General features: G+C 37.1%; 1 protein-coding gene across 3 annotated transcripts in view; it reads left to right on the top strand.

The window, feature by feature from the left end:
• FRS2 (fibroblast growth factor receptor substrate 2) overlaps nucleotides 1-27,761 on the top strand; it is a 56,338-nt gene that overhangs the window by 3,875 nt on the left and 24,702 nt on the right. The window contains exon 1 of one of the 3 annotated variants that reach the window (XM_062016405.1): nucleotides 1,585-1,648. The exons of the other annotated variants lie outside the window; for them this stretch is intronic. The gene's annotated coding sequence lies outside the window, so the exon portion shown is untranslated. Of the gene's footprint in view, nucleotides 1-1,584; nucleotides 1,649-27,761 lie in introns of those variants that run through there. 3 annotated transcript variants of the gene reach the window in all.

Raw genomic sequence — 27,761 nt, 5'->3', positions numbered from 1 at the left:
CTGCAAAGTATTTTGCAGTAATAAGTAAATGAAAAAAAACCCAAATGAACAAACTTATGAAAATTATGAGGCTGAACTAAGACATATATCGTAACTTCAGACAGTGTTCTAGAAGGCAGTGTGTGACGTTTCTTCTTGAGTAACTAATGGTTAACGGCTTTCAAAATCTGTGTTAAGGCTTTCAGGGTATCACAGAAGTTGTACTTACTAAGTACAGGGTATGGATAGGCATTGGTAGTTTGTTCTTTTCCTTTTTGCAAACATCAGTGAAAATTGTAGATACCGTGTCCCCCTGACATTTGTCTATTGCTCTGCCACAGATTACCATGTTTAATGATCCTTTCCACTGAAGAAATTGTATGTAGTATTAGGTACTTTAGGCATAATCAACAGTTAAATGGATGGTATTGGCTTAATCTACCTTCACTGGTCAGTTACCTTGATTATTTTTTTCTAAAGTGGACTGGTGTGCTCTTACACGATTTGCTCTGTTGCAGGTCTGTAGGGGTGGTAAGCTCTCATTGCTGGGTGGCAGTGAGTAACTGGGCAGTAGCTACTGCTAGAAGAGATGACCTATCTGTAGCTTTTCAGTGACGATTTCTGCAGCAGAAGTAATGAGTTTTATTTTTGTCTCCTACTGAATAACATTGTTTTTTGTCAAAGCTATTTGAGGAGCTGTTGGCGGAAAACTGATGTCCAGAAATGTGTAATTTCATGCAACACATGCAGACGATATTTTAGTTGTATGTAAGTTGTAGAACAGTCCTAATAATAACAGGCTTTCCACTCTTCAAGCATTATCTTTTCTTGTTGGCCCTTCTGTGTAATCAGTGTTAGACGTGAAGATTCTTTTTGAATTTGAACTGGTGATGAACTGGTGATAAACTGGTGTGTGGTGGTTTCTCGTATAAGTAGGTATGTGTTTAAATGTGTGTTTTTGTCATACATTCTTCAAGTATAGTGTGCTCTTCGAAGTTTCCTCTTTGCTGCTTCTGGCAGAGTGGCAACACTCATGACAGCCAATTTAGTTCAGTCTTTTTGAAGGCCTATCTTCCTGGAGCCTTGTGATTCTCCACAATTTCAGTCTCCCCTCAAGCTTGAAATGAAAACAAAAATAATTATCTCTTGGCTTTAATAAAAAGAACTAGTAACTCATTTCTGGTGTTTGAACAATAAAATTTCATGATTATTACATGTTTGGGATGGACTATATGCATTCTTTTATAATTAGTAGAAATGACATTGTGATTAGTGACTGTTTCATTGTTTTAAAGTACGCTAATTTCATGTCTTGTTTGTTCAGCTAAAATGCATTCACATCCAAATGTGGGGTAGTGAGATGAGAAACTTCTTGTCACATGGGCTATACTTAATCTGTTACTGACTTCTCAGGTGGTCCAGCATAATCCCAAAACTCTTTTACTTGAATCTCAGTTGACAAAGTAGTACTGGTGTCTGTGTTAGGCAACGTGTTCCTCTGAATTACTGCAAGTGTATAATCATTGTTTCGTGTCATTGTTATCATAGCCACCACTGCTGGATGACTGGCTGCCTTTATTTACTTCAGCTTCCAGAATCAGCCACAGTTATTAGACTTTCCACTTCTTCTCACGGAAGATTTTTTTTTCTTTTTGCTGCAAAGCTTCAGGTACAGTATGGGCTGTTGGTGGAGACAGCTCTGTATTGGTACATTTTTGAGCTGGGATTTTACAAAAAGATCCCAAATGTAGCTTTTAGCTTATCCTTTTTGTTTTCCTTTATTTATGATAATTACGTATCTTACGGAAAAGGTACTCAAATATTTATTGCTATTCAGCACTTTGTCCCACATGTATCTGTTACTATCTGTTGAGGAAAATGTGATTCAGAAATACTGTAGGAATTGTCTATGTAATAGAAGCTGAGAACTGTAGGGCAGTTGGCATGTCTGAGATAGTAATAAGTTTTCTGGCCTGTCCTCCAAACTCAGGAAAAACTGGGGCACCGTGTTTTGAGTCTGAAGAACTGACTTCTTTCCCTTGGCTTCACAGTCATTTTGGTCCTGGCAAGACTGAGATGCTACTGCTGTCATTCATACAGTGCTGGTGGTTACTGTAAACCACTGATCTGTTACGATGTGCTGACTCAGTGGTGAAAAGTTGCTTTTATTTCTTGCCTTTTCGAGAGTAAAATAGGCTCTCTATCCTGTGTGCTGGTACCTGGATTCCTATGTTTCTAGTGGAAGATACAGAACTTTGATCTGTGTCTCACTGGAGCTGCAATTTAAACTAGTGTGTTGATATTTCCAATGTTTTCCTGTGACTGCTGCCAAAGAAGTTAAACTACGTAGTAGTTCTTATCTGCTGGGAGTACTCACCTTGACGCAAGTGAAGCATTTGTCTTTCGAGCAGATTTTCTGAAATGCTTTGCACAGGGGTATTATCTTCTTGTGTGTTAGCATGACACTTGGCACGATATGCAAGTGGGGACATTTAATTCTTACCATAATTTAGTCAGTAAAAGCGACTGTAGTCATACTGCTGGTTTAGTCATTGAATATCCTGAGTTGGAAGGGACCCATTATGTAAATGTTGGAAAGATATTAAGCAGCATGAAGTTAAATGTATTTCTGAGACAGAATGTCTTTATTTCATGATTTGCAAGATGTTCAACAGAGTGGAGAGTTGGTTGGTTTTGCCTTAGGACAAGCTGACATCTTTTTCCCAAATCATGATGTTGAAGCAGTGACTTTAAAGGGGAAACTCCCACTATGGTTTTCTTCCCCCCCCCCCCCAAATGCATACTTTGTTTTATATATAAACTTACAGTTGAAAAATGACTGATTTAATGCTGTGTTCAATCCTGGTAGTGATGTATCTGATGCTGAGCTTTTCTGAAATTACTGCAGTAGCTCTTTGCTTAGCTGCACAGCAGAGCAAAACAGAGCTGACTGTGCAGCAGTTATCCTTCAGACATGTCTAAATTTTTCAGTCTATTTATGAGTATCAACAAACACTTTGTGCATACTTATGTCATGTGTTGAATGCTTCTATTTTCCTTTAATTTAGCTTAAAACTAGTAATGGAATTCCTGAGGTTTTGAAAGGAATAGCTCTTGGCAAGCCTAGAGGTTTTGAAACCAAAGGCAAATTAAGATACCAAGCAAACATAGGGAGGGCTACTTCTTCAGGGAAGTATGTTAAGATTCTTCCAAAATCTTAAAGTTTGTTCTATTTACATTTTTTTGAGTTTTGTTTTTGAAACTATTCAAATTACTCCTTTAAAGCATAGTTGTTGTTATTTTTCTTTTAAAAAGATCTCCTGAAACACAGGGAGACTTTTTTTTCATCCCCTTGATGTCACTCAACAAGTTCAGCCTTTTCAGCCAACCATTAGAAGTTGAGGGTTTAATACCCCTTAATCTTTGTAGCTGTCTATATTTCAGTAACTCAAACACTGATTGAAGCATGTAATTAGATTACAAATTTTAGTTTAAACCACCACAATAATTGTAATTGAAAGTGGTTGTTTTGCATCTGTCAGATGCTGCAGTAATACAATAAAAAATATGTTTTCAAAAGGTAGTTATGCTTTTTATGAAACATACAGCTAAGCTGTATCAGCTTTATGGGAATAAGAGGAGATCCCATGTAGGGAAACTTGGGCTGTCACAGCCTTGTCTTTGGCATCTTGAGGTACTGCTTGCTTCAAGCATCTTCCTCTTTTGTACTTTCTGCCCACCAATCCCGAGGTGTGCAATGCTGACAGAAATCTTGCATGCTGTCTCTTTTATTTAGGTTACTGCATTTCTTTATAGAGTTTCATGTCTCTGTGTGCCTTCATTGAGTCCTGCATTTCCTTGCAGCATTTCTCATTATCATAAACATTTGGGATGTCTGAGAGCTCATTATCATCTCTCAAACTGAACTCCTTTGCTCACCATTTGTGATGCTGCTGACATCAGTATAATCCTCTCTAGCCCAGGGCAGTTGTTTGAGAGCAGCCCTCTTTTTTTTTTTTTTTTCCCCCCTCTTCCCCTTGAATCCACAGTCATGTTTTATTCATATCCTTCTTGTCCAAACAACATTTTCAAGACCACGGTTTTCTTTTTCTGTCTTTACAAATGAAGTTTAGGCCTGCATCTGTCATCTGGAGTACTTAAGTACCTCCTCCCTCTTCTCCTAATATTCCTATCTCTGCAATCTGTTTAAAATACAGCTGGTCCAATTTTTCAGTAGTCTGGCTGCTAGTTTTCCTCATCAAGCTAAAGCTCATTGTCTTTGAAGACCTGCATCTCTCAATTCTGCATCAAACTGGTCTTTTTCTTGCTACTCTTCTCTTGCCATTCAAATATCTCTTTTTTTCTCCCCCTCTCTTTATGTTTTGTATCATTCTTCACTTTGATTTAGGCAACTTTTGAGTGTAATTGTATGTTGTATATGTTAATACTACTACAAGAGAAAATGATTGCACATGACATACTTTAAACTCTATTGTGTGAGTACAATGTTGGATTTTGTGGACTTATTGTATGTGTTTTCAGTTCGTAAATATCTTTTTTTCTGTGCTTGTCAGGTTTCTTTGAGGTAAATCAGTTACAATTTGCAACTTTTATTTAGATGATACACAAGTTGAATTAAACTGGCAATAAAAGTAATATTAAGTGCCATTTCTTATACATGATTTTTGCAGAGCTAAAGCTAATTTTAACAGAGGTAATACATTGTTTTAATATGGAAACCCAAATGTCTCTTTTAATTTTTTTTTTTTTTTTGTCTCATGAAACTTGAGATCACAAAGTTTTTGTGGCTTGTGTTTTGGTTTTTGTAGTGGTGGTTTTTGGTGTTTTTTTAGAAAGGTAAACTTTTGGGGCATCTCATTATTTGGATGTTTATAGCTGGTAATAAAATGCAAAAGTAAAAAAAATATAGTAGTTAAAGTAATTTTAACATAATACTTACTGTACTTGTCTTATAAATGTTTTAGGATAGTAGAGTTAAACTGTGAATCTCTTCTTGGTCATGGCAATTGCCTTGTTTCATTCTCTTAAAATATACTGAGTAGATTTTCATGCCTTGAAAATGAGATTGCAGTGTACACTTACTCATCAACTTGTATTACCACAAAAGTAAAAGGACAGTGGTAGTTTTGGTGTTAATTCTCTCAGGTGTTCACATGTTAATGCTAAAGTAAACTGCATGTTTTGTATGAGCCTGTACAGTATTTGTGCAGCTAGACTGGAGGTAGTCTTAAATTCTTAAATAATTGGCCCCTACTTTAAGGATCCTAAATGCATTTAGTTGACAAATGTTTGGATGCTCTGTGTGAATGTGAATGTCTACTTTCTTATCTTTCTGAAAGCTGTGTCCTCCTTCATTTACTGTGTAAGATGTTAGGAAGTGGTATTCAATTCCTGTAAGGGCTTCCTCTCCACTTGCAATTTTACTAGGGAGAATATTATGTTCATCTTTGTTATGAGAAGATGTTTGGTTAGAACACTTTAGATCTTAAAAAGTAATGAACAAATTAATATTAACTGCAACACTATCCAATAAATTTTCTCTAAACTTGAATTTTGTGGTATTTATTTAGTATTATTATAATAACATTGTTGTTCCTATATTTAGGGACATTTGGAGTAGTATGTGCCAGTCCTGCAACTCCAGATAGTGCTCCATTCCTAAAAATTGCTGGGCTAGAAAAGAATGTACACAGAGGCAAAAAAAGGGATGTGCTACACAGGCTTCAGAAAAACTATTTTCTTTTAAATTTTTTTTCTTCCCACCTCCTCTCTTTTTTTTTGGTAGACAGGTAGATGAGTGAACTTTTGTCATCCAATACTTACATGCTCTCTCCCCAGGTTCCAGAACTTTTGCTGACAACAGAGGTGGGAAGAGCATTTCCAACTTTTTCTCTGAGTCTTTAGTTCTAGAGCAATTTTTGTCTCAGAGGTGCAACATATACCAGAAACCTAGATAAGCTTCTAGTTTCTGTAAGACTCCTCAGGTTTAAGTGTATATTATGACGGTTTTTTTAAGATACTTAGAGCCACTCAGAGTCTTGAAATATTTCTACTAGTAAAGAGCAACAAAGTGCCCTTCAAAATCTGAAGTTCAAGTTATTTGTCTTGGATTTTCTGTGCCTGCAGTGAATGTGGATCATCTGACCTTCACAAATGTGTTTTCCTTTACTATGACTTTAGTCTCTAAGTGTCAGTACATTTGCTTAAAAAATATTTATTTCTTCCTGCTTCAGGATTCCTTGTTTCTTTAAGTCTCTATAAACTGCTCCCATAGAACACAACTTCATGTATGTCTGTTAAGGTTGAATTGATTTATCTTGAAGAGTTTGTATTTCTTAGGTCAACTGTAGTGTAGAATTTGGTTTGTTAACAGTGACTAACTTACTACCTTTGATACGTTTTTTACATAGTTTCACATCAAAGTAAAAGGTAGTTGAACATTGTCAGTAGTTTGAAATTAAAAAGAAAACTACTTTTCTGAAGATTTGATTGTGCCAGGCACTTTCGCGTGAAGTCTTCACTGCTGATATTAAAATAAATCTTATTTAACACTTACTTATACTAAAGCCCGTTCCCTATCCTGTCTCCCCCCCTCCAAGCACACTTACAATTTATGGTGTGGCTTAGCCTAAAGAAAGCTGTGAATGGTTGTGTCCAGTTTTAAATACTTGTAGAGTGTTCAGATTCATGTCAAACATCAATTGGCAAGCAGTTAAATTGTTATGTTCACATCTCACCTCTGATAGCTTCCTATGATCTTACCTAATGGTAGGTAAATTGGTGCACAATTTTGAGCAGCTCTGTTTTGACCATGCTTCACGAAAGATTTTGCTTGGTGTTTTGACTTCTCATCAAGCTACATATGACAAAACTTGGTGAGATAATAGGAAGAATAAGGCTCAATTTAGGTAAATGCCAATCAGTTTCAATTTACTGCTTTCCTTAGGAAGGGTGATTACTTTGTAGTTGAGAGTAGGAAGGTGTCTGAAATGGAGGAAACTTGTTTAGCTGAGGCTTTGAGGACACACTGAAGAATGTGATAAGGAATGTGCTTTAGGGAAAGATCTTAAAAATATCACTGTTGACTACCATGAGATAATTTATGCTAATAAGTACAGTGATATTAACGAGGTGTATGATATATCAAAGTGCTCTTGCACTGGTTATGACTGGTTGCAGTGGTACTGTCTGATGGATCTGCTCTAGTGTTGACTTACAAAGTGAGTGGTGTGTTAAAGATGGTGTATTGGATTCTTATGAAAAGTTCTATCATAAATATGAGTTTTCATATTGTACATGAAGTATGTAGTTTTGTGCTTTTGCACCAGAAAAGATGAGTATTTCTTTCACTATACTACACATTTAGTAGCTAATTATTTTGAAAATATATGACAATTTTTAATGAACTTCTGCAGTACTTGATTACATACAGTTCTAGATTTTTTTTTGCAAGAAAATAAACACATTTGAAGTAAGAGCTGTTTTCTAATCCTGCTGTCAGATGTCAAAACATCTAGAATAGTCAAATCATATTTCTTGATGTTGCTTTCCAATGCCCCACATAAAAATGTGTGACCTACATGTGTGTGGGCTTTGTTTTTTTCTTTTAATGGAGTTACACAAGTTAATATAGCTTTTATTGTTGATTAATAGTTATAATTATTGGGTGGCAGGGGTAGGATGGAGAAGGGACTGCTAGTGTTCATTCTTTTATAGAAAGAAAATCAGCTCTCTTCCATCACTTGAGCGCTTTCAGCTTTATGTTAGGCTCCATCATTAGTCTGTAGAAAAGCTAGCATTCAGATTGTCAAAAATTGGACATAACCCAGAAGCTGAAAAGAATGTAAACTCTTGTATAATGAAATACATAAAACTTCCTTGTCAACTAAGGAGGAATAAGTGAAATACTGTATTAATGAGATTTTTAAGTAGTTAGATCTTAGGTTGGTCTGTGTGAAATGTTCTCAAATGTACTGTACCAAGGAAATGTAGCTTCAGAAAGCCTTCCATTTTCTTGACTTCAGAACAAACTAAGAACTATCACAGAAGAATGCTTGAGACTATAGGATAATAAAGCCTAGCAGTGTGTGTTAAACAGTAGAAGTATTTTATGTGCTACTTGGAATAGTAAATATTATAGCCTGTTAGTGATTTGAGAGGGATCTTGTTTTACATTCATTGTAAAAGCTTTCTATGAATTAATTCAAATACCGAACACAACTTCAGTGAAGTCACATCACTGACTACCTTTGATTATGAACAGACTGTTTCGAGGTGGGAAGTTACAGGAAGTTTTTTAACTATATCAGGACATATAAAAAGAACATAAAATTAGAAAGAATAAGGAGATGTTGTCTTTGAAATGCAAGTTTAGAGTTATAAATAAAATGTAACTAAAACTCTCACCAAAATACTTGATGTTAAATTTTGATGTTAAAAGCTACTTGCCGAATTACTTTTAGGCTAATCCTAATAATAAACTATTTTTGAGGGGGGTTAAAATCTGTATTTGTGACTATATTTCTTTTGTGCTACTGACGAGAGTAAAACCAATGGAAATTTGATAAACATCTCAGAAACCTAGAAGCTGAGTTTCTTTTGCTCTGTGCTAAAATTCCATCACACTTTCTTTCCAGACTGTCCAGACTAAGAAAATTCCTCCCCCCCCTCCCCAGTTAAGTACTGTGATTTGAAAGTATGGAATTTTTGCTTTCAAGAAAAAAAAATGTCTAGAAACATTATTACTAAGAATTGAAATTTTTGTGCAGGTGCAGATACGCCAATAATTCCCACTTCCTCTCAATATATTTTACAGTTGTTTGGATGGCACAGTTTTACCCAACTGCTTTACATTGAGTGAAGTGTTAACAACTAAATTGGATGTCAGTAGATTTCGGGTTTTTTTATTATAACTCAAAGGTAGTGACAGCATAGCTTGGGGTAGGCAGTACACTTTTTTTCTGCAGCTTGGTCTGCACAACTATCCTGTACATGCATGATGAAACTATTTGTAAATCAGTTTACAGTATGACTTACATTATTGTTTGTTTGTTTAAGAGGCCATGATGTGATTCCTCAGCAGTTGAGCAGATGATTTGTGAGTGATTCAGTTTTTGCCTCCTATATGAGTTAGGGATTTTGGTGTGGGGCTGGCACCGTGCGAGGATAGGGAATTTATCTGCTGTCATCTTGGTGATGGTAGTTGCTGCTTCCCAGAACTTCATTTTATTCCCAAGAAAACTGTAAATATTTCCCTATGAAATGTGTACATTCATAGGCACACATTAGGCTTGTGTGTAATGTAATGAGTTGTACCAGTGGGTTATGTGGTGCCCTGTGATTTTTTTCATATATATTTTATGCATGATTTATGCATCTGTTTCGGTACTTTTTTACCAGCTTCATCTAGGTTCTGTTTCACTATTGATGGCATAAGTCTACATTAGTGACTTGGCAGAGGTTTTAAATGCTTGCAGATGTAATTAAACTTCTCAAAAGTGTCAACTGTAGATGATTCTCTAGGGAAATTCTCAAACGAGTCACATACTATACCACACAAGTAGCAGACTGAGGATTGTTATGATTGTTCCCGAGGCTATCAGATGACCAGCAAGAAAGCCTAGATGTGTTTGAGATTAAAGCACTCACCTATCAATTCAGTGTATAATAAGTTACAAAAATGACTAATATTAACAGAGCTATAAAAATTTGGGGTAACTGATCCATGTTATTGCTGCGTAGGACTGTGGAATGGAGAAAGTGAACATGCTCCTGATGCTTTTTGAAATAGGCTGGTGTGATAGGACTGCCTGTTTTGAAATAGACTGGTGTGATAGGACTGCCTGTGCAAGTCGCTGTCTGTGCTACAACAGAGGAATTTTGACAGCAGTCCCCCGTGCAGCATACCATAGGCTTTCAGTTGCTGGCACAGCAGAAACGAGGGATGAATATAATCTGGCTGTGGTTCCATCATGTATTATTTAAAAGTTTTCCAACTGTTTATTTTCCCTTCTGCACTGCAGTTTGCTGCCCTCTCGCTTGTGATGTTACAGACACATTGCTTCAGTCACGCTATATATAAATTAGAAGTCCTCTCTCCTTCCCAAGGAAGGTAACGTAAGTCCACATGCTTTGCATAATGTTCTTGCTTCTCTAGTTACTTTCCAGAACACTTGTTAAGCAGTACCGACTTCTAAATGAAAACCAATGATTTTTTGTCTATTGTAATTTGGGGGGTAGGGTGGTGAAATTGAACTGCATATTCAGATGGTCAACATAAATGGGTTGCAGTTTATGAAGGAGCATAGGGCTGTTAATAATATTTGAAATATTCAAGGTTAAATAATTTACTTGCAGTTGTACAACAGTATCAAAGCACATGTGTTTTGAGTAAGCAAATTATTAGTGTGATCAGCTGTTAAAGAGAATACATCCAATCCACATGTAGAACTGGACCTGTGGAAATCTGGGGTGTGTAACATAGGTGAGCAGCCTAAAGTTGATGGGGTTAAACAGGAGCTGGCCAAGATTGTCTTCCATTGTAGACAAAGGGGTTGCAATAAATGGACAGAGTATTTGGTTCCAATAAATGGACAGAGTATCAAGTAGCATAATGATTATTTCACACTACTTCTCTGTCTAAATTTTCTTCATTTCCTTTCTGTTTCTGTTGTAGAAAATAATGTAGCTTTTGCTGATTTTTGTCATTGGCTTGCAGTTCCTGTAACATACTCTCGTTGACTAGTTCAGTTATTACTGGATGTAACGTGTTGTTTTCATAGAAGCTTGTGTTTTGTTTGCTTGTACAGTCTAAGACACACCATTTTCATTTGCTTTTGATTTTTTATATTAACTGTAAAAGTACAGAGAAAATATAGGAGTCATGGTTTATCTTGGATTATCCAAACTTGGTTTGGAACATTATTGCCAAAGGCTGTTACGCTTAGTGATTATTTTGTTTATGAAGCTGTTGTATTTTCTCAAACCATGGTCCTTGTAAAAGGGTAATTAAGTTAAGGCTTGGGCTATTCTTTCCAGATTCTGTGCCAGGGCCAAAATATTTTCAAATGATATGTGGCAATAATTTCAAAGATAGCCTTTTAACTTAGTATTTCAAATAGGCTGATAAGTTTTTGAAACACTATTGTCCTTCTGGTTTACTGAATATTAATTTTAAGGTGAAAGCAAGCCATTTATTCTGCGCCACCATTAGAAATCAGATGTGAAATGTGCTACTTCATATGAAGGCACGTTCATGTTCTTGCTCTAAAATTAATCTTCATGCTGTCAATCTTTTATGGAGGTAGCGGACACAAGTCTTGCTGTTTGCAGCTTTAGTTGCTGAACACTTTGATTAAAGTTCAGCAAATCACAAACTTACAAAAGGTTTTGTGCTGTGTATTTTATGTAAAGTATAATTTAATACTGAGTTGGACAGTGCTTGAGCTGGAGCTTGTAATGATGCTTGACATCCATAGTTGACTTGTTGAAAAATGATGGGAATTACTTCCATCAATTAAGTGAAATTGCTTAAATGTCAGGAGCTTAATCTTAGCTTGCACACTTAAGTCAAGTTTTATGTTCTTATTTTAAAAAAATGTACAAGTAAATGGACTTTTCTTTTTTTTTTAAACAAAACCTGTACTACCTAAATGGTTACTAATCCTGTTCCTAAACATTTGGGGACTTTTGAAGTGGTATTTCTGCAGAATTTTTGACACCTTCAGTGTGCTGTAAATGGAAGTTAGAAATTGCACTGACGGAAGCTGTAGAATGCCAGCTTGCTGGATTTAATAATTCTTATATCAATACTATCCTCAATGTTGCAACTGAAATACTGTGTTTTTTATAAAAATCTTGCTTTCTTGGCTTTTAAACAGATTTCACTAATTGCTTGGAATTATACACATAACTTAGCTTTATATGAACTTTTGCATAAAATGTGTTGAAGGAATGCAGCTTCAGAGGCTAGAGCCTGTTTTTTCTCTTAGATGATCTATAAGTTTCTGTAAGTTATATACAAGTTAATATTTTTTAGCAGATCCCTGTAATGTCTCTTTTCATTACAATGAAGCTGTATTTTCATGACCACTTTAAAATGGTAAAATTTGACCTGTTGCCAAAAAGCAAGAGTATGATTCTTCCAAGGCCTAACAACCCTTTCAGTAAAGAAATTCCTCCTCATATCCAGCCTGAACCTCTGAGAAAGAAGAGCAGAGCAGTAAATTTAAGATATCTCATCTCACTATGACTGTTGAATTCACCAAAGGAAAACATCACACTGCTTAGTTGCCATACACCTAGTTTCTGTAGGTGGGAAGAAATGCTATGTCCTTAAATCGCATTTATATTATCTCAGAATCATAGGCTTGGTTTCGAAAGAGGTGTTCTAGTTATCTCTTACCTCCTGTGAGTTCTAGGAGATGGAATTCTGGTAAAGAATTACAAATTTTTAAAATAATGATTTATTTTTGATATTTTTCTGGTCTTCAGCAACAAGATATAAAGAAGAACAAATTAAGTGGGACATAGATTCTATGATAGATGTGTAAATATTAGTATTGTGTCATTTAGACTTTTCTGTGATTTTACAACAGTAGTAAGTAATTATTTTCCTTTTGTTTTTCCAGGTTAGCAAGCAGGGACTTGTGGTATAAAAGTTTATGGAGCAGTCCAGTATTCAATTTGCAATGTTTTTAGTGACCTTTAGTGAGTGTTATGCAACTGTTTTGATTATCAATATTCACTGTTTTGTGTTTGGTTTGTGTTTTTTCTTTTTTTTAAGAAAAGGTGCACAGTCATCTTAGTCCCTTTACAGAAACAGTTTCAGCTGCTCTGGATAAAGTACATAGATACTACTCATAATGGAAATGATACAGAATACAACTGAATTTCATCTGTAAATGGGATTTATTACCACCTTTTCCCCACCTCCCAGTTATTCCTGTAGCACACACTTAAATACGGCTACTAGGACACAATTAACATAGTGTGGTTTTTTAAAAGTTGGGAAAGAAAATACTTAAGAGGAACTCAAAACTTTAAAAAGTTTAGCTTTAATCTTGAATACGTGGTTAAAAAAGAGCTTTCACATTTCCACCTGTTTTGAGAGCTGTCTGCCTATGATGTTTAAATCTTTGTCAAGAAGAGTGTGGCCAGCAGGTCAAGGGAGGTTCTTCTCCCCCTCTACTCTGCCCTGGTGAGGCCTCATCTGGAGTCCTGTGTCCGGTTCTGGGCTCCTCAGCTCAAGAGGGACAGGGAAGTACTGGAGAGAGTCCAGCACAGGGCCACCAAGATGATCAGGGGACTGGAGCATCTTTCATATGAGGAAAGGCTGCGGGAACTGGGGCTGTTTAGTTTGGAGAAGAGGAGATTGAGGGGAGATCTTATTAACATTTATAAATATCTAAAGGGTGAGTGTCAGGAAGTTGGGGCATCCCTTTTTTCTATTGTATCTAGCAACAAGGCAAGGGGTAATGGGATGAAGCTGGAACACAAAAAGTTCCACTTAAACATAAGAAAAAACTATTTCACTGTGGAACAGGCTGCCCAGAGGGGTTGTGGAGTCTCCTTCCTTGGAGGTCTTCAAGACCTGCCTGGACATGTTCCTATGTGACTTGATCTAGGTGACCCTGCTTCTGCAGGGGGGTTGGACTAGATGATCTCTAAAGGTCCCTTCCAACCCCTACCATTCTATGATTCTGTGACATAAAATGTTACCCTTATTGATACAAGCATCTGCTCATATCACCTTAATGTAACCTTAATATTTCTTTTCAGTATAAATACTTGCTGCTACCTATAAAATAATTGTGCCTTTGGTTACATTCTGCCTAGGTTAATGCTATTTATTTGATGTGCAGAGTAAAGTAAGATGCAAAATTATTTTGGATTTCTCCTCACTGTTAAGTTCAGAATAATGGAAAGATTATTGCATGGAACTTAAATTCTTAATACTAACCTGAAACTTTATGGTCTGTGAGGGGTGGTTTTAGCTGCAGCTATTTACAGGAGGTTTTTTTCCTTTGTTCTCCCCAGAAATGTGTTATCTGTCCCCATTGCTTGAAAACAACAGATGCCTCAGGTTTCTGGGGTTGCACTGAACCAGTAGGAAGCTTGTGACGTTAATTAGATATTATTAGTAACATCTGATTTTGCTGTTGATGCTACTGTCTTTTCCTGGATAGACTAAATAAGCAAGAACACGTAAATATTTTTAATTTGGAAATTCAAGTTTATGATAATTGAAGATATGGCTTTTAAGGAGTAATTAGGAAAATACATATAAATCTTAATGGCATCCCTTCATGGCTGATGTTATGATAGACATACAATATAATAATATTTTCAACAATAAGTAAATTTCTATGCAAAAAACATGGAGGAGTATGATGTACACACCTGTGCTATTTTTGATTTGTTTGACTGGTTTTAGTGATGGTTTGCCTGGAATGTTTCTCTTAACTCAATATGAAATGATAATATTTGCATTCATCCTCAGAGATCTGTTGCAACTTTTTGAGAATCTATGTTTATTTTTCCAAGTAGCATGATTAGCTAGCACAGGCAGCAATAGCAGTGAAGAGATGGAGGGACAGGCAGTTGGTGGCTAAAGTTTCTAGAAAGCTCAGAGACTTTTCCTTTTCACAAAATGAAGACTGGAAACCTATTTCAGAGTTAGTGAAGCAAATACTGTATTTTTATGTTGTGAGACCACATGTAAAATCCATCCTGTTAAAACCAGTCACCTTGGGTAATGGGACGATTCATGTGTGTAGTAAAGCTTTGGAAAAGAATGTTCAGGAACTAGCTGTGTCTATATTACCATGCCAGCAGGTACAGATGATTGTTTCCTTCTGTTCATTGTGTGACTTTGGCAAAGATTGAACTTCTTGCATTAAAGACTGTTAACTTGAATAATTCTATATTTTGGGGCTAGGTAATTAATGGATGTTTCAATCCAACTACTGATCAAAGTTCTTTGAACCGGTCAAGCATACTTGCTGATATGTTTCCAAAACATGTCGATATCCAAAATTACAAACTTGATGAGCCACTTGGGTAGACTGATGAGATAATTTCCGTGTATGTTGTAGAAATAAGTTGCACTATCCCAGTGACTCTTTATTCATGGAAGTTCTCACTGGTTGTTTACAGTGTAATCCATACTAATACATACTCAAGGTCATTTACCATGCAGTAACCGTTGTTTTAAGTGCTTGGTAGGTACATATGCTCCTGATCCATCTTCTTTCCTTGCCAGACAGACTTCCGCTTGTACAGCCTTCAGACTGTAAGGGAACGGTGGGAGACCTTTTTACAAGGTGCCCTTTTTGCCTTAATGTATATGTACAAAGCTCTAAAAGAGGTTATGGAAAAGATTTTAATCTCAGAGGATAGAGGATTGTATATATGGACCTTTGGACTCACTAGTTGAATTATCTTTAAGAATACAGTAAAGAAAAAATAATAATGAGGGGATCTCATTAATATTTACCAATTTCTAAATGGTGGATGTCAGGAAGTTGGGGCATCATTTTTTCTGTTATTTAGTGACAGGGCAAGGGATAATGGAAAGAAGCTGGAACACAAAAGGTTTCACTTTAAACATAAGGAAAAAGCTATTCTACTGTGAGGGTGAGAGAGCCCTGGCACAGGCTGCCCAGGGAGAGTGTGGAGTCTCCTTCTCTGGAGGTCTTTAAAACCCGTCTGGATGCATTCCTGTGTGACCTGATCTAGGTGGACCTGCTTTAGCAGAGGGGGTTGGACTAGGTGATCTCTAAAGGTCCCTTCCAATCCCTACCATTCTGTGATTCTGTAATAAACTTTCCTGTAGGAAAATTAAACTACTTTTGACACAGCATGTCTCGAACATCTTTATTCCAAGGTCTTCCACTGTTACTTCCCTTGTCCCTTGCACTACTGCAAAAGTTTTAAACATAAAATAAAAGTGCATTTGTCAGCACTGTGTGTTAACTGTAAGTATGGTGTAGCTGGAGTTCCTTATGAAGCCTTGTCCAAGTCAAGTTTACTGAGAAGTTGTACACTTTTCCCTTTCCAAGCCAGTACCCATCAGTTACATGTTTGATATCCTTACAGTTGTGGATTTGAAATGTTATAAGCTCTACTATATCAAATAATACCTCTAAGTATAGAATTACTTGTAAAATCTCATAACTTGTACTCAAGAGTGATGTGCAAGGCACTTAAATTATATGAGAAACATAATACTGTTTCAACATGGTTGAAGTGAGTCTGGTCATCGCTAGTTCTTGGACTGAAAATGTTTTTATTGCACAAGACGAGAAAAAAGAAACAAGATAGTTGTGCCATAAAACAAGGATGCCTATTTAGAGATGTTTCAAGAAATTGAGGATGGATGTACAGTTTTCATATGTGTTACAGTGTATGTAATGGTCAACTGAAATTACATTGTTCTTGTGGTAGCTGCAGTATAAATATTAAGGCAGGAATTACCAACTGTTTTTTAGAGTTTATAGTCTAAAGGGATAAGGCTGACATGCAAAATAGGAAAAATACATTTATTTATTAAGTGATTGTAGGTTGACAGCGATGGACTAGGAACCAACTGAATGAAGAAAACAGAATGAGACGCAGACAGCTGAAATGAGTTGTGGTGAGAGGAAAAGGAGCAAGGAAGTGAGGTGAAGACTGTAATAGAAAGAAAAGGCCAAGTCAATGTAGGAAAGACAGTCAGTGAGATATACAATCTTCCAAATGTCCTGGAAACCTAAGGTCCTCGCTATAGTCACCTCTGGTCCTGTCACCTGGGGTAGTTGTCTGGCTTCATCTGACTGGCCGTCTCCACTGGACAGAATAATTATCAGTGTGGTTGATGATACTCATCATCCTACTGATTCACTAAACCCCAAAATTAGTACAAATGGACCAATGTTATTTTTAGGGTATTTCCTAGTGGCAGTCTCTGTGGAAAGAGACGGAATACTGTAGGAAAGACAGGAAAAAAACCAAAACAACTGAGGTAGATGGAAAAGGAAGGAACATTAAGTTCAGTAATCATGGTTTATGAATCAGTTATCATACAGAATTGTTACCTGAACTGTGTGCTTCTGGAAAACCTCTTATGTAGTACACTGAGGTTTTTTTCTTGATTGAATAGGTTAAACTCGTTATCAAAGATATTAGATCAAAAGTAGTGGTTATGTTAATGAAACACTGAAGTTTACACTTCAGACAGGGTAGCTATGTTACACAGCAAACATTGATTTTCTTATCCAAAGATGCACACAGATTCAAACTGTGTGTTCATTGATGTTGTTTCCACTATTCCATGTTTTAAGATCTTCACTAGTCACTTCAGTAATTTATGTCAGTCTTGCATGTAACGCAGTGTTATGCTAAAATTTAGTCCTTGACAGGAATATATTTCAACACTAAGTCAAATGGGTTTTATTCTAAAACTGCTTCTGAAAATCTTCAAATATAAGAGAAAGAGGTTGTTTTTGTTAGGACTTTTTTTTTTTTAATGCCAACATTTGTTCTTAGTTGTAAGTTGCTTAAGGCTAGAATAGAGGAACCTAGTCTGATGCCTTTGTGTTCTGATGAGATCCTACCTCTCACCCATTTAGTCTTGAATTGAAAGAAATTGATTTTTTAAGGTAAATAATGTATTCAAAAAATTTTTCTGACCTTGATTTCAGAGATACTCAAGACACTAAAATTCTACCTATTTTCTTATTAGCCTATTACAGACATTAATTACCATGTATTTATTATTATGAGCCAGCAATGTACCCTCATGGCCAAGAAGGCCAATGTCATCCTGGGATGCATCAAGAAGATTATCCAGCAGGTCAAGGGAGGTTCTTCTCCCACTCTACTCTGCCCTGGTGAGGCCTCATCTGGAGTCCTGGTGTCCAGTTGTGGGCTTCTCAGCTCAAGAGGGACAGGGAAGTGCTGGAGTGAGTCCAGCGCAGGGCCACCAAGATGATCAGGGGACTGGAACGTCTTTCATATGAGGAAAGGCTGCGGGAATTGGGGCTGAACCTGCGTCTGCAGGGGGGTTGGACTAGATGATCTCTAAAGGTCCCTTCCAACCCATACCATTCTTTGATTCTATGATATGTTTAATTATTTGGTGGATTTGTACTTAATTGTTTTTTAAAACTTTTTTTAATTCACTAAGATTCTCTTGAGTTATCTCATCTTAAAGTGTCAACTTTTTTTTTCAGTTTGACCAATGATTTTTTGATGTAAATATTTATGAAATTAACTTCTAGAAGATGAGACTTTAGAAGATGAGACTTTCTAGAAGTCTCATCTTTATCCACTTATTATAAACCTACTAGCTTAAAATAGAACAGCTGAGATATCTGGCAATATTTCACATCTCTCAAATTCAAGACAGCACCTTCAAAATCATTACTGCATTTCTTCACAGAATAAATACTATGCAGAGATCTCAGGTGACAGTGTTCGGCCAATAACATATATATGAAATAGCTCCTCTGAAATTACTTGAATTGCTGTATTGCATTATGATGACTAATAAAAACAAGTGACCTCTGTGGACAATGGTGGCTCAATTTATCTGGTTTAGACTTTTTGTGTATTATTCCCTGGCTTTTCCTGAGCAGCTGAAATGTGTTACAGGGAGTGAGAGGATGATTTAACTACTTTACAGGAGTTTAAATATAAACAGTGGTAACAAGCAATTTATCTTACTTTAAAAAAAAAAAAAGTTAAAATATATATTTTGCTGCAGAAATGCTAATAAGCTGGAGCAGAGAAACATAACACGGGAAGTCAGTACTTCAAATAGATATTTTACTGCTTTGAGTTTTCACCTAGAAAGTAAACGCAATCGGGACTCAGTAAGTCAGCTTAAAGTTGGAATTGTTTTTTAAATTGCATTCATTTCTACTTGAAGTCTAGTTTAAGATGTTGAGTCATATAAATTAAAACTAAATTTAAAATAGAAATCTAGTTCTTAGAATTAAGTGAATTAGAGTACATTTTGGTTTTCTTTCAATTCTTTTCTAAGTAAAGGCCAGCAAGCTTTATGGACTTGTTATTTAAATGGGTTTTATGCCAAAACATTTTGCATCCCACGTTTTTAAACAAAATGTGCTGTTTTGCTGGAGACCACCAAATGCTGTAGTTGTAGAATCTGTGACACCAGTTGGTTTTTGTATCATCTTTGGTCAGCTGATACCCTGAAGCAGGAAATTGGCTGTTTAAGCTATGGAAAGTTATCTTTCCTTTTCTTAGAAAACTGTTGGAGTGGTATCCATGTTGTTTTTTACACCTGCTTTAAAATTATGCTGTAAATTGCATGGATGGATCAGAATCTTAACTTTAAAAATGCTTCTGTTAAAAAACCCACAACTGCCTAAATCTTGAGTTCTTTTGTGTTTTGTTCTTTCTTTTAAGGTTTTCTGTGCCTTTTTTTCTTTTTTTTGCCTGAGAGTAAGATGTGATTTATTATTTAACTGCTGCACCGAACAGAGTAACTACAAAGATGTACCTGTGGGCACAGTTTCAAAGAGCATTTCTCTTTGTGGTGCTGTTGACATGAACAGTGCCACCCCCTTATTTATGTTTGGGTGTTCGTGTGGTGACCTTGATCAGGAAGCTGATCCAGATTAAAAAATAGCTGAGCAAGGATTATTTTTAACCCAGATCAGTTATGAGTGACATACTGATGTTTGGAAGTGATGGCTAGCTGAAGAAATAATTTTAGAAAATAAAACCTGCAATAGCTGAAGTTCAGGTGGGTATGGCATTTTCTCATTAGCTTTTGTTGACATTTTATTTCTCAGTAGCAATAAATAATACCTTGCATATATTTAGGTGGAGGTGTACATACAAGCTGGAGTAGTATAAGTCAATTATCTCTGGTCGTGCTAATGAAACCATGGTCTGGGTACAGCTTGAAGTTCCAGCTGAGCTAAGCAGGCAGCTAATTGTAGTCCTGCCCCCCCATCCACCTTCTCTTGATTGTGCCAGCTCTGTCACTAGGCTAGCAAAGAGGCAGCTCAGGAAACTGACTGAAATGTAACCTTCCAAAAATATATTTTCTTTGGGCCTTGCTGTGTGAAGCAGTTCACCATGGAGACCAATGAGAGCCGGAGCTCACCTGTGGTCAGGAGCAGCAGGAGAGCTCATCACTTGTGTCTGACTTGTTTATTGTGTAGCCTCCAGACAGCAGGAGGGTGACCTCCTGAAAGGTGGCTGTGTATATTTCTAAGCAGCCCTGCCACCCTTCTGCTCTCTGCACTGCCTGCCTGTCTCATTACCCCTGCTACATTACCCCTGCCTGCTTTTGGCAATTGCCTCTCCTCTCTGCTCCCCTGGTACCCTTGCAGTTCATCATCTCTTGCAAAATGCTGCTTGACCTGGAAGGGAGAGGAAGAGGGATGGGAAGGTGAAATGAGCCTTGAGCTTGTGGACTTCAGTTTGAGGAATGCAAGTTTAAAAGAGGCGGTGGCTGGTGTATGAATAGGAGCTCTTCATAAGGGAGACAACTTGTCTGCTTTAACCAATAAAACAGTTAACATCAAGAATACTTCAAGAATCGGCCACTCCTGTGGAGGTCTGTAAGGGTTTCAGAGCATCAGTAGTGCATTTATTTTGGTTTCTTGTTTGCAAGGCTTTTTTGAAATTTAATAATAAAAAAGTGACAGAAGAGCTACTGTTTGTACCTTTGAAACTAATGTACTCTACCAAATGGTACTACTTTAGTATCCATTAAATAGCACAGCTGGCACAAAATAACAAGACAACGTAATATAAATGTGAAGAATTAATGTAGTGTGCCCTAGGAGCCCACATGTTGGTTGGTGTCTTATGCCCTCCCCCCATGTATGTGTTTTCATCAGAAAAAAAAAGAAATTATATAGCTGTAGAGGGTAAATTTTGGATGCTTAAGTCTCAAGTAAAGACCAGACCCTGTTGTGGAGTTGATACCCATTTTCAAAGGGTGCTATGAGTTGCTGCTTTGACGTAGTTATGGCTAGTATTGTTAATTAAATCTTGTTGTCTTCAGCAGACTCTAGAATTAATGCTTTACGAGAGAGAACGGGCATTCAATACAGCCATCAGATGCTAGCAAAAGGAATGGGCAAGGACAAGCTTGTCCATGCGAGCTGTAAACCAAATCAGCTTGTTTTCCATATGCAAGAGTGTTTGAAGTTTTAGTGTGGTATTTTCAACTACATCAACCTCATTCTTAATATCTAGAAGTTGCAGAAGTTAGCAACACAGAAGATTCACTCACAAAATAATACAGAAACATAAAGCCAGTTTGAACTCGTATGTAGAGATTACCACTAAATGCAGTTGGTAGAGAAATAAGAAAGAAAAAATGTGTATGAAGGCTTTGAGGGCTACAGTATTTTGGGTAACAGTTGATGCCATACAGTACTTGTAATTCCCCATAGCCAAGGAGGTGTGAAGGTGTGTGAGGTTTATTTGAGGCTGAAGCTCAAGGCTATTGTCCCAACACAAAGAAACTTCAGTGCTCTTCTTAGGCCTTTCCTTTAGGATTTTTTTTTTTCCTCCCCAACTGAGTTGTGTCACTTTTACTGTGTTGTTGGTTAGAAAACATGAATGTGTTATCAAGACAAGTATCCAAAAAGGTTATTCTTTAATATTATCCATCACTTAAGATAACAGGTGGTAATTTGAGTACAATAAGGTGAATATGACTTTACTGTGTTGTTGAAGGTACTAATGCTTATAAATGTCATGTGACACACCATGTTGAGAGTTTAATCTTGAAAACATTTCACAGGAATGATTTTGTAAATGGAAGGAATCTTATGGAAGGACTTGGTTAAATAAAAGTAAATATGATTTTTCTCTTTTTTTTGGTGAGAGAAGCTTCACTTTATTGTAAACGTCTGTTTAAAATGAACACCTCGGCTGCACAAAATTTTAAAATACAAATTTGGGACAATAAAATGCCTGAAGAAGACTAATCAGTAATGTCTTGGGAAGAGTTAGTGCTTACAAAAAGAAGATGAAAAATGTGTTGGGTTTTGTATTTTTTTGGGGGTTGGTTGTTTGGTTTTTTTTAAAATGACTCACTATCTCAAATCATCTCACATCAGGTCATGCTCTTCCAGGTTGATAACAGAGATTCAGGATGGTGTCTCAGGGGAAAAAAGTTATTATGTCATTAGTATTAAATCACGAGGTCCACAACTGATGATACAGAGAAATTTAATAATCTGTCTGGCTTTGCAAGACATGTGTACGTTCTTACATTACAATCCAGTGTTTTTACAAGTAAAAGAGAGCAAACGGTCACTCAGGCTAACTTTGTAATGAAACCAGTGATTCTGTGACAATTATTTTACAACACTAATGAAAGATAAAATTAGTTTATCTTTTTAGGAAGATGCACAATCCTGTGGTACGGTAAAGTGGTATTTGTTTCTCTGATCTTGAAGTTACCTGACACCTGTTTTCTGACAGATTTCTTTTGCTTCGTGTCATGTGTACACTTCCCAAACAAGCAGTAAGACTTGTGATTTAGCCAGGATCCCTCATGGGTGACACAGGACAAGAAAAAAACTGTCAAACCCTCATGATATCTCTGAGGTTCTTACTGACTAGTGATGCCAAACTGATTTTTGAATGATCTTTTATATCCTTTAACCATCAACAGGTAAATAAAAATCTTAGGAAGGGAAACTGTTCATCATCTGGTTTTCCTTTTTATTTTTTTCTCAAATGTTTGTTTTAAATATATATTGATAGTTGACGGGTTAACAGGAATATGTTAACTGTACATGCAGTGTGATGCAACCTCAGTGCTCTCCTCTGTGTGAGGTTGCAGGCTGTTCCACTGGCAAATGGTTTGTGCTGTGGTCTGATCAGAGAACAGGCCTTATTTCTGGAAGCGCTGTTATGGGAACAGTGCTCTTCCTTATTAGGAAAAGCTAAATTTTAATCTTGATTCTCTTGCTTGTTCTGGTCTGTAGACACTGGCACATGCGTGTACACATGAACACCCTTTTCCATTCACATTGAATATCCTTCCAATATTACTTTCACAGATCTTTACAGTATTAGGAAGAGATTTATACAAAGTGGTCAATTCATAATGGATTCTGTTGGGAGGTATGTTTATTGTTTTGTAAAAGAAAATGTTGTGTGATGTTAGGATTGGACAGCGGTTGTCTAACATGGTAAAATAGTCATCCAACAAAATATGGCTTTGTAGAGCTCTGTATTGAAACATCTAGGTTGCTACAGAAATTTCTGTAGTGTATCAGCAGTGTTGAAGAGGGAAGTAAGACTCAAAAAAGATATAGTGCAAGGAAATGGACCTTTTAGCTCTATTAGTTGTAAAGCACTAAGAAGAAAGATTTTTGTTTGTTTGTTTGTTTAATGGAACTTTGCTCTCCACTGTACAGGCAGATCAAACTACAGTTTTTGGTAACTTCCATCTCAAATAGGAAAATACTTTTTTAAGGCATGGCTCAGATATACTAATGGCAATGTGTTAAATCACTAACAAAGGAGAACTCAAAACTAAAAAAGGTGTTGTAGTTATTTAATTGCATGGCAGTTGATTATAAGAGATTTGGGAGTGAAAAAAAACAGTTGTTTGGATGCACAAATGTGATTATACTTGGATTTTACTTAAATCAGCTAGGCAGATCCTAATAATCAGAATTTTAGTTGGTTGTTAAAGCCCAAAGCATGGACAGGCATCTACACAATCAGGTTACCATGGTTTAAAAAAATCAGACACTAAATGTGCTTGTGCTCTTTTTACTTGCAAGCGCAAAGAAAAAAATTGTAACTTAAACCTGCTTTTTTGCAGATGTGAATCTTACTTCTCATCAGCTACCAGTGAAGAGTCTACATAGTTTTGATGTATAGGAGTAACTAGCTATTGTTAATCTTTCTCATTTATACAATGAATTGGTGTCACAAGGGAGGTAAAGTTAAACGGTTATCAGATTTTCTCCTGAAAGTGAGAAGAATAAAGGTACAAGAAGCACGTGAGGACGCATGTGAAGAGAACTAAGAAAATAAAGAGACTTTTCAAATCTGATGAAGAGAGTTCTGTGCAGAAAAAAGTGCTAAACACAGACAACAAACTATTTTTAAAAGAACCTAGATTTAATGATGACTTGGGAGTGTGGGATTATCAGTTTTCTAAGAAACAAAAATCAAATATATAAGCAAGACGTTCAGGTAGGGCCATGTTTCTTCTATCCAAGAACAAAGAAATTGCTGAGAGCACAAGAAGAACCAATGAATGGATGAGAAGGGCACGTACTGAGAATACATACTGAAACAGGTTTTTCCTATGAAACAGAGTGACGTGGTCTTAGTTTTGATAAATCTTACTGAACCTGCTTAACATTTTGGTAAGAAAGACCTTACACGCTTTTATGGTGGGTTGACCCTGACTGGATGCCAGGTGTCCACCAAAGCTGCTCTGTCACTTGGCTCCTCAGCTGGACAGGGGAGAGAAAAGACAATGAAAGGCTCACAGGTTGAGATAAGGACAAAGAGATCACTCAGCAATTACAGTCTTCGGAAAAACAGACTCAAGTTGAGGAAAGTAGATTAATTATTACCAATCAAATCAGAGTAATAAAACTGAATCTTAAAAATACCTTCCCACCAACCATCCCGTCTTCTCGGGCAAAACCACTCCCAGTTTTCTCTACCTCCTTCCCCATGAGAGTGGAGCAAGAGGACAGGGAATGAGGGTTGCAGTCAGTTCTTCACACATTGTTTCTGCCACTCCTTCCTTGTCTTTGGAAGGTCTCACACTCTTCCTCTGCTGCAGTATGGGGTCCCTCCCACATAAGAGTCCTCCATGAACTTCTCCACTGTGTTCCTTCCCACGGACTGTACTTCACAAACTGCCCCAGCGTGGCAGGGTAGCAGCCCTTCAGGAACAAACTGCTCCAGAGTAGGTCCCCCATGGGGTCACAGTCCTGCTCCAGCACAGGCTTGCTATGGGATCACAGCCTCCTTTAGGCATCCCTCTGCTCCAACATGGAGTCCTCCCTGGGCTGCAGGTGTGTCTCTGCTCTGGCCTCCATTGCTGCAGGAGCAGGGCCTCACTATGGGCTGCACCATGGGCTGCTGGGGGAATATCTGCTCTGCTGCCTCCAGCACCTCCTCCCATCCTTCCTCACTGACCTTGTTGTCTGCAGACTTGTTGCTCTCGCATATTTTTGCTCCCCTCTCCCACTGTGTGCAGTTGTCACACAGCAACTTTTCCCTCTTGTCAAATACGTTATCCCAGAGGCACTGCTGCCGTTGCTGATGGGCTCAGCCTTGGCCAGCGGTAGATTTCTCTTGGAGCTGGCTGGCGTTGACTCCATCGGACGTAGGGGAGGCTTCTCCTAGCTTCTTACAGAAGGGCCCCCCCGAAGCTCTTGTCCATGCAAACTCAGTACACCTTTTCAGTGTTGTTTCTATCAATGTATTAGAAGACTTTGTTATACATAAAAGCAAAACATAAAAACATAAAAGCAAAAACTTTCTTGAAATGCTTGAATTTCACAAATTAAAAATATTACAAAATATAAACTTAGTGCCATTTATTTAATTACAAAATTTGGCACTTCACTGGTCTTGAGGACTTGTCAAAAACTGTGAGCCTCAAGTTTTAGGGGCATTTGTGGCTCAATATTGAAGAGGTGACTCACTATTTAAACAGTTTCACGCCAGATATCCTTTTCAAGTTTTTAGCTAGATTCACTCTTTCGCTTAGGCCCCTTTACTTGACTGAAATGTTGTAGCCTTCTACTTAATTTTCCCATCTACTTGCCTTTCTCCTTGATCCTATATCCAAAAACCATTTCCATAGCAGTGGTGCTTAAAACTTCAGTACTGTTTCTGGTGTTTCATTGTTGTGCAAAAACAATGCTTTTTTTTTTAATATACTGTTCCTCAGAGGACACTTCTAAAGAGATTCAGAATTTCCAAGAATAAAATAATTTAGTAGTGCCTGCTTGTGTAACCTAGTGTTGTGCTTTGGAGTTTGATATTCTGGCTGTTTCTTTTAAGAGGATGTAGTCAGTCTGGCAGACGTTCACAGAAAACAATATGGTGGTGTGGATCAGGAGAAATTGTTTTAGTAAGAAATTGAAAAATATTTGCATGTGTGTAAGTTGTTTTAAAAATGATACCAAGTAAAATATACATCTTGTTTCTCTGGAACAAGAGGATTGTTTTTTTGAAGAGTGATTAAAGAATAGAACCAGGAATGTTTTCCCACATCCTCAGAAGAATTAATGGGGATGGTGGAGCAAACAGCTTTTATGCCCCAAGACCTAGAATTTATGAAATGTGCTGAGGCAAAGTTTTGAAACTCCATTTAATACTGTCTATATATATGTATGCACCTATTGAATTGAACGTTTCTGTCAACCTGGTACCTGGATTAAATGTGTGATTACCTTTTCTGTCACACTAGGATAGGCCAAAATATCCGGTCTCACCTCAGGGAAAGGGAATGCGGATCTTAAAACATCACACTAGAGGAAAGTGGAAAGGTGTACCATCAGTTGCACATAAATACTTTATGAGGTTTAAGACTGATATAATTGTTAGCACAACATTGTTGCCTGCTGCAGTTCTCTCTTGCCTAACTCAGCTGTCTGTGCTGGTCTTTAGTCTTCAGTACTACTGTAATTATGGTGAATATAAGAGCTTTTCTGTTAGAATGAGCACTTTTTTTAAGGAGTGACTGATGAATAGTGAACCAATAAATGTTTAACTAACCTAAATTTGAGCACTTTGCTGAAATGATTGCTTTTAAGACTAGCTGTAGAGCATTATTTAATACTAACATGACATTTTGAAATTTTACACAATGACTCTTCAAGATCAATTGGCAGTCCTGAATTTAAACCAACAAGGTTCCTAATTTGCTTTTCTTCATGTTTTCTTTTTATTTTCCTGTTTCTTAAATGGTATTGGGTGCTTTCACATAGTACCAAAGCAAGATGGGGTGAGGGAGAAGTAACAAGTTGCCGATCACTTTGAATCGAAATATGCTGAAATATGTGCAGCGAAACAGATCAAGTCATGAGCATCTATGGGTTAAAAAGGAGTAAGAAGAGAAAAGCAAGCCTCCTGTGAGTGTGAGGAGCAGGAGGTTGGCAGTGGCAGGAGGTGCTGGCAGAGGAATGCTGCTGAGAGGGCGAGTTCCTGGTGTGATACTGCATCAGCCTCCTCGACACATGTTCAAATGTTCAAAGAGCGTTCTGAGGGCGGCATGCCGAAATGGCAAGCTTATGTGCTCAAGCTTGTGTGTGGTTGCAGTAATTTTGTTTTCATAGTAGGAACCAGAAGGTCTTTACAGTTTAGCTTGGGGTTTGCCAGTTTTGCTTTTTTTTCTTTTTGTTTCTGTTTTGTTTGTTTTCCTTTGGAAAGGGCTAAAGAGAGAAAATGAGCATACATTTATTACTGTATTTTAATCATAAGTCTGACAACATGCTCATTTACTAAAAATATTGAGGTAAAACTCCACCTGTTAGCCTAAGCAAAGTTACAAACTAGTTTCTGCAACTTCACCTCTATCATTCATAGTTTTCCGCAATTGCAGCCAGCAGCACTGAACTCTTTTCTCTGCAAGTTTAGTTTCTTCTCAGATCTCCTTCATTGTCATTTTTAACTCTCTTATAATTTGTTAGCACTTCTGCTTTTTCATCCTTCTAGTACTTCTGATGCTTAGACATCTTCAGTATTTATTTTCTTAATAATTGTTGCCAAGTGGAGGAAGGACAAGGATT

Source organism: Colius striatus, chromosome 1, assembly GCF_028858725.1.
Source record: "Colius striatus isolate bColStr4 chromosome 1, bColStr4.1.hap1, whole genome shotgun sequence".
NCBI lineage: Eukaryota > Metazoa > Chordata > Aves > Coliiformes > Coliidae > Colius > Colius striatus.
Note: the sequence above shows the minus strand (reverse complement) of the source record. Positions and strands in the feature narration are given on the sequence as shown.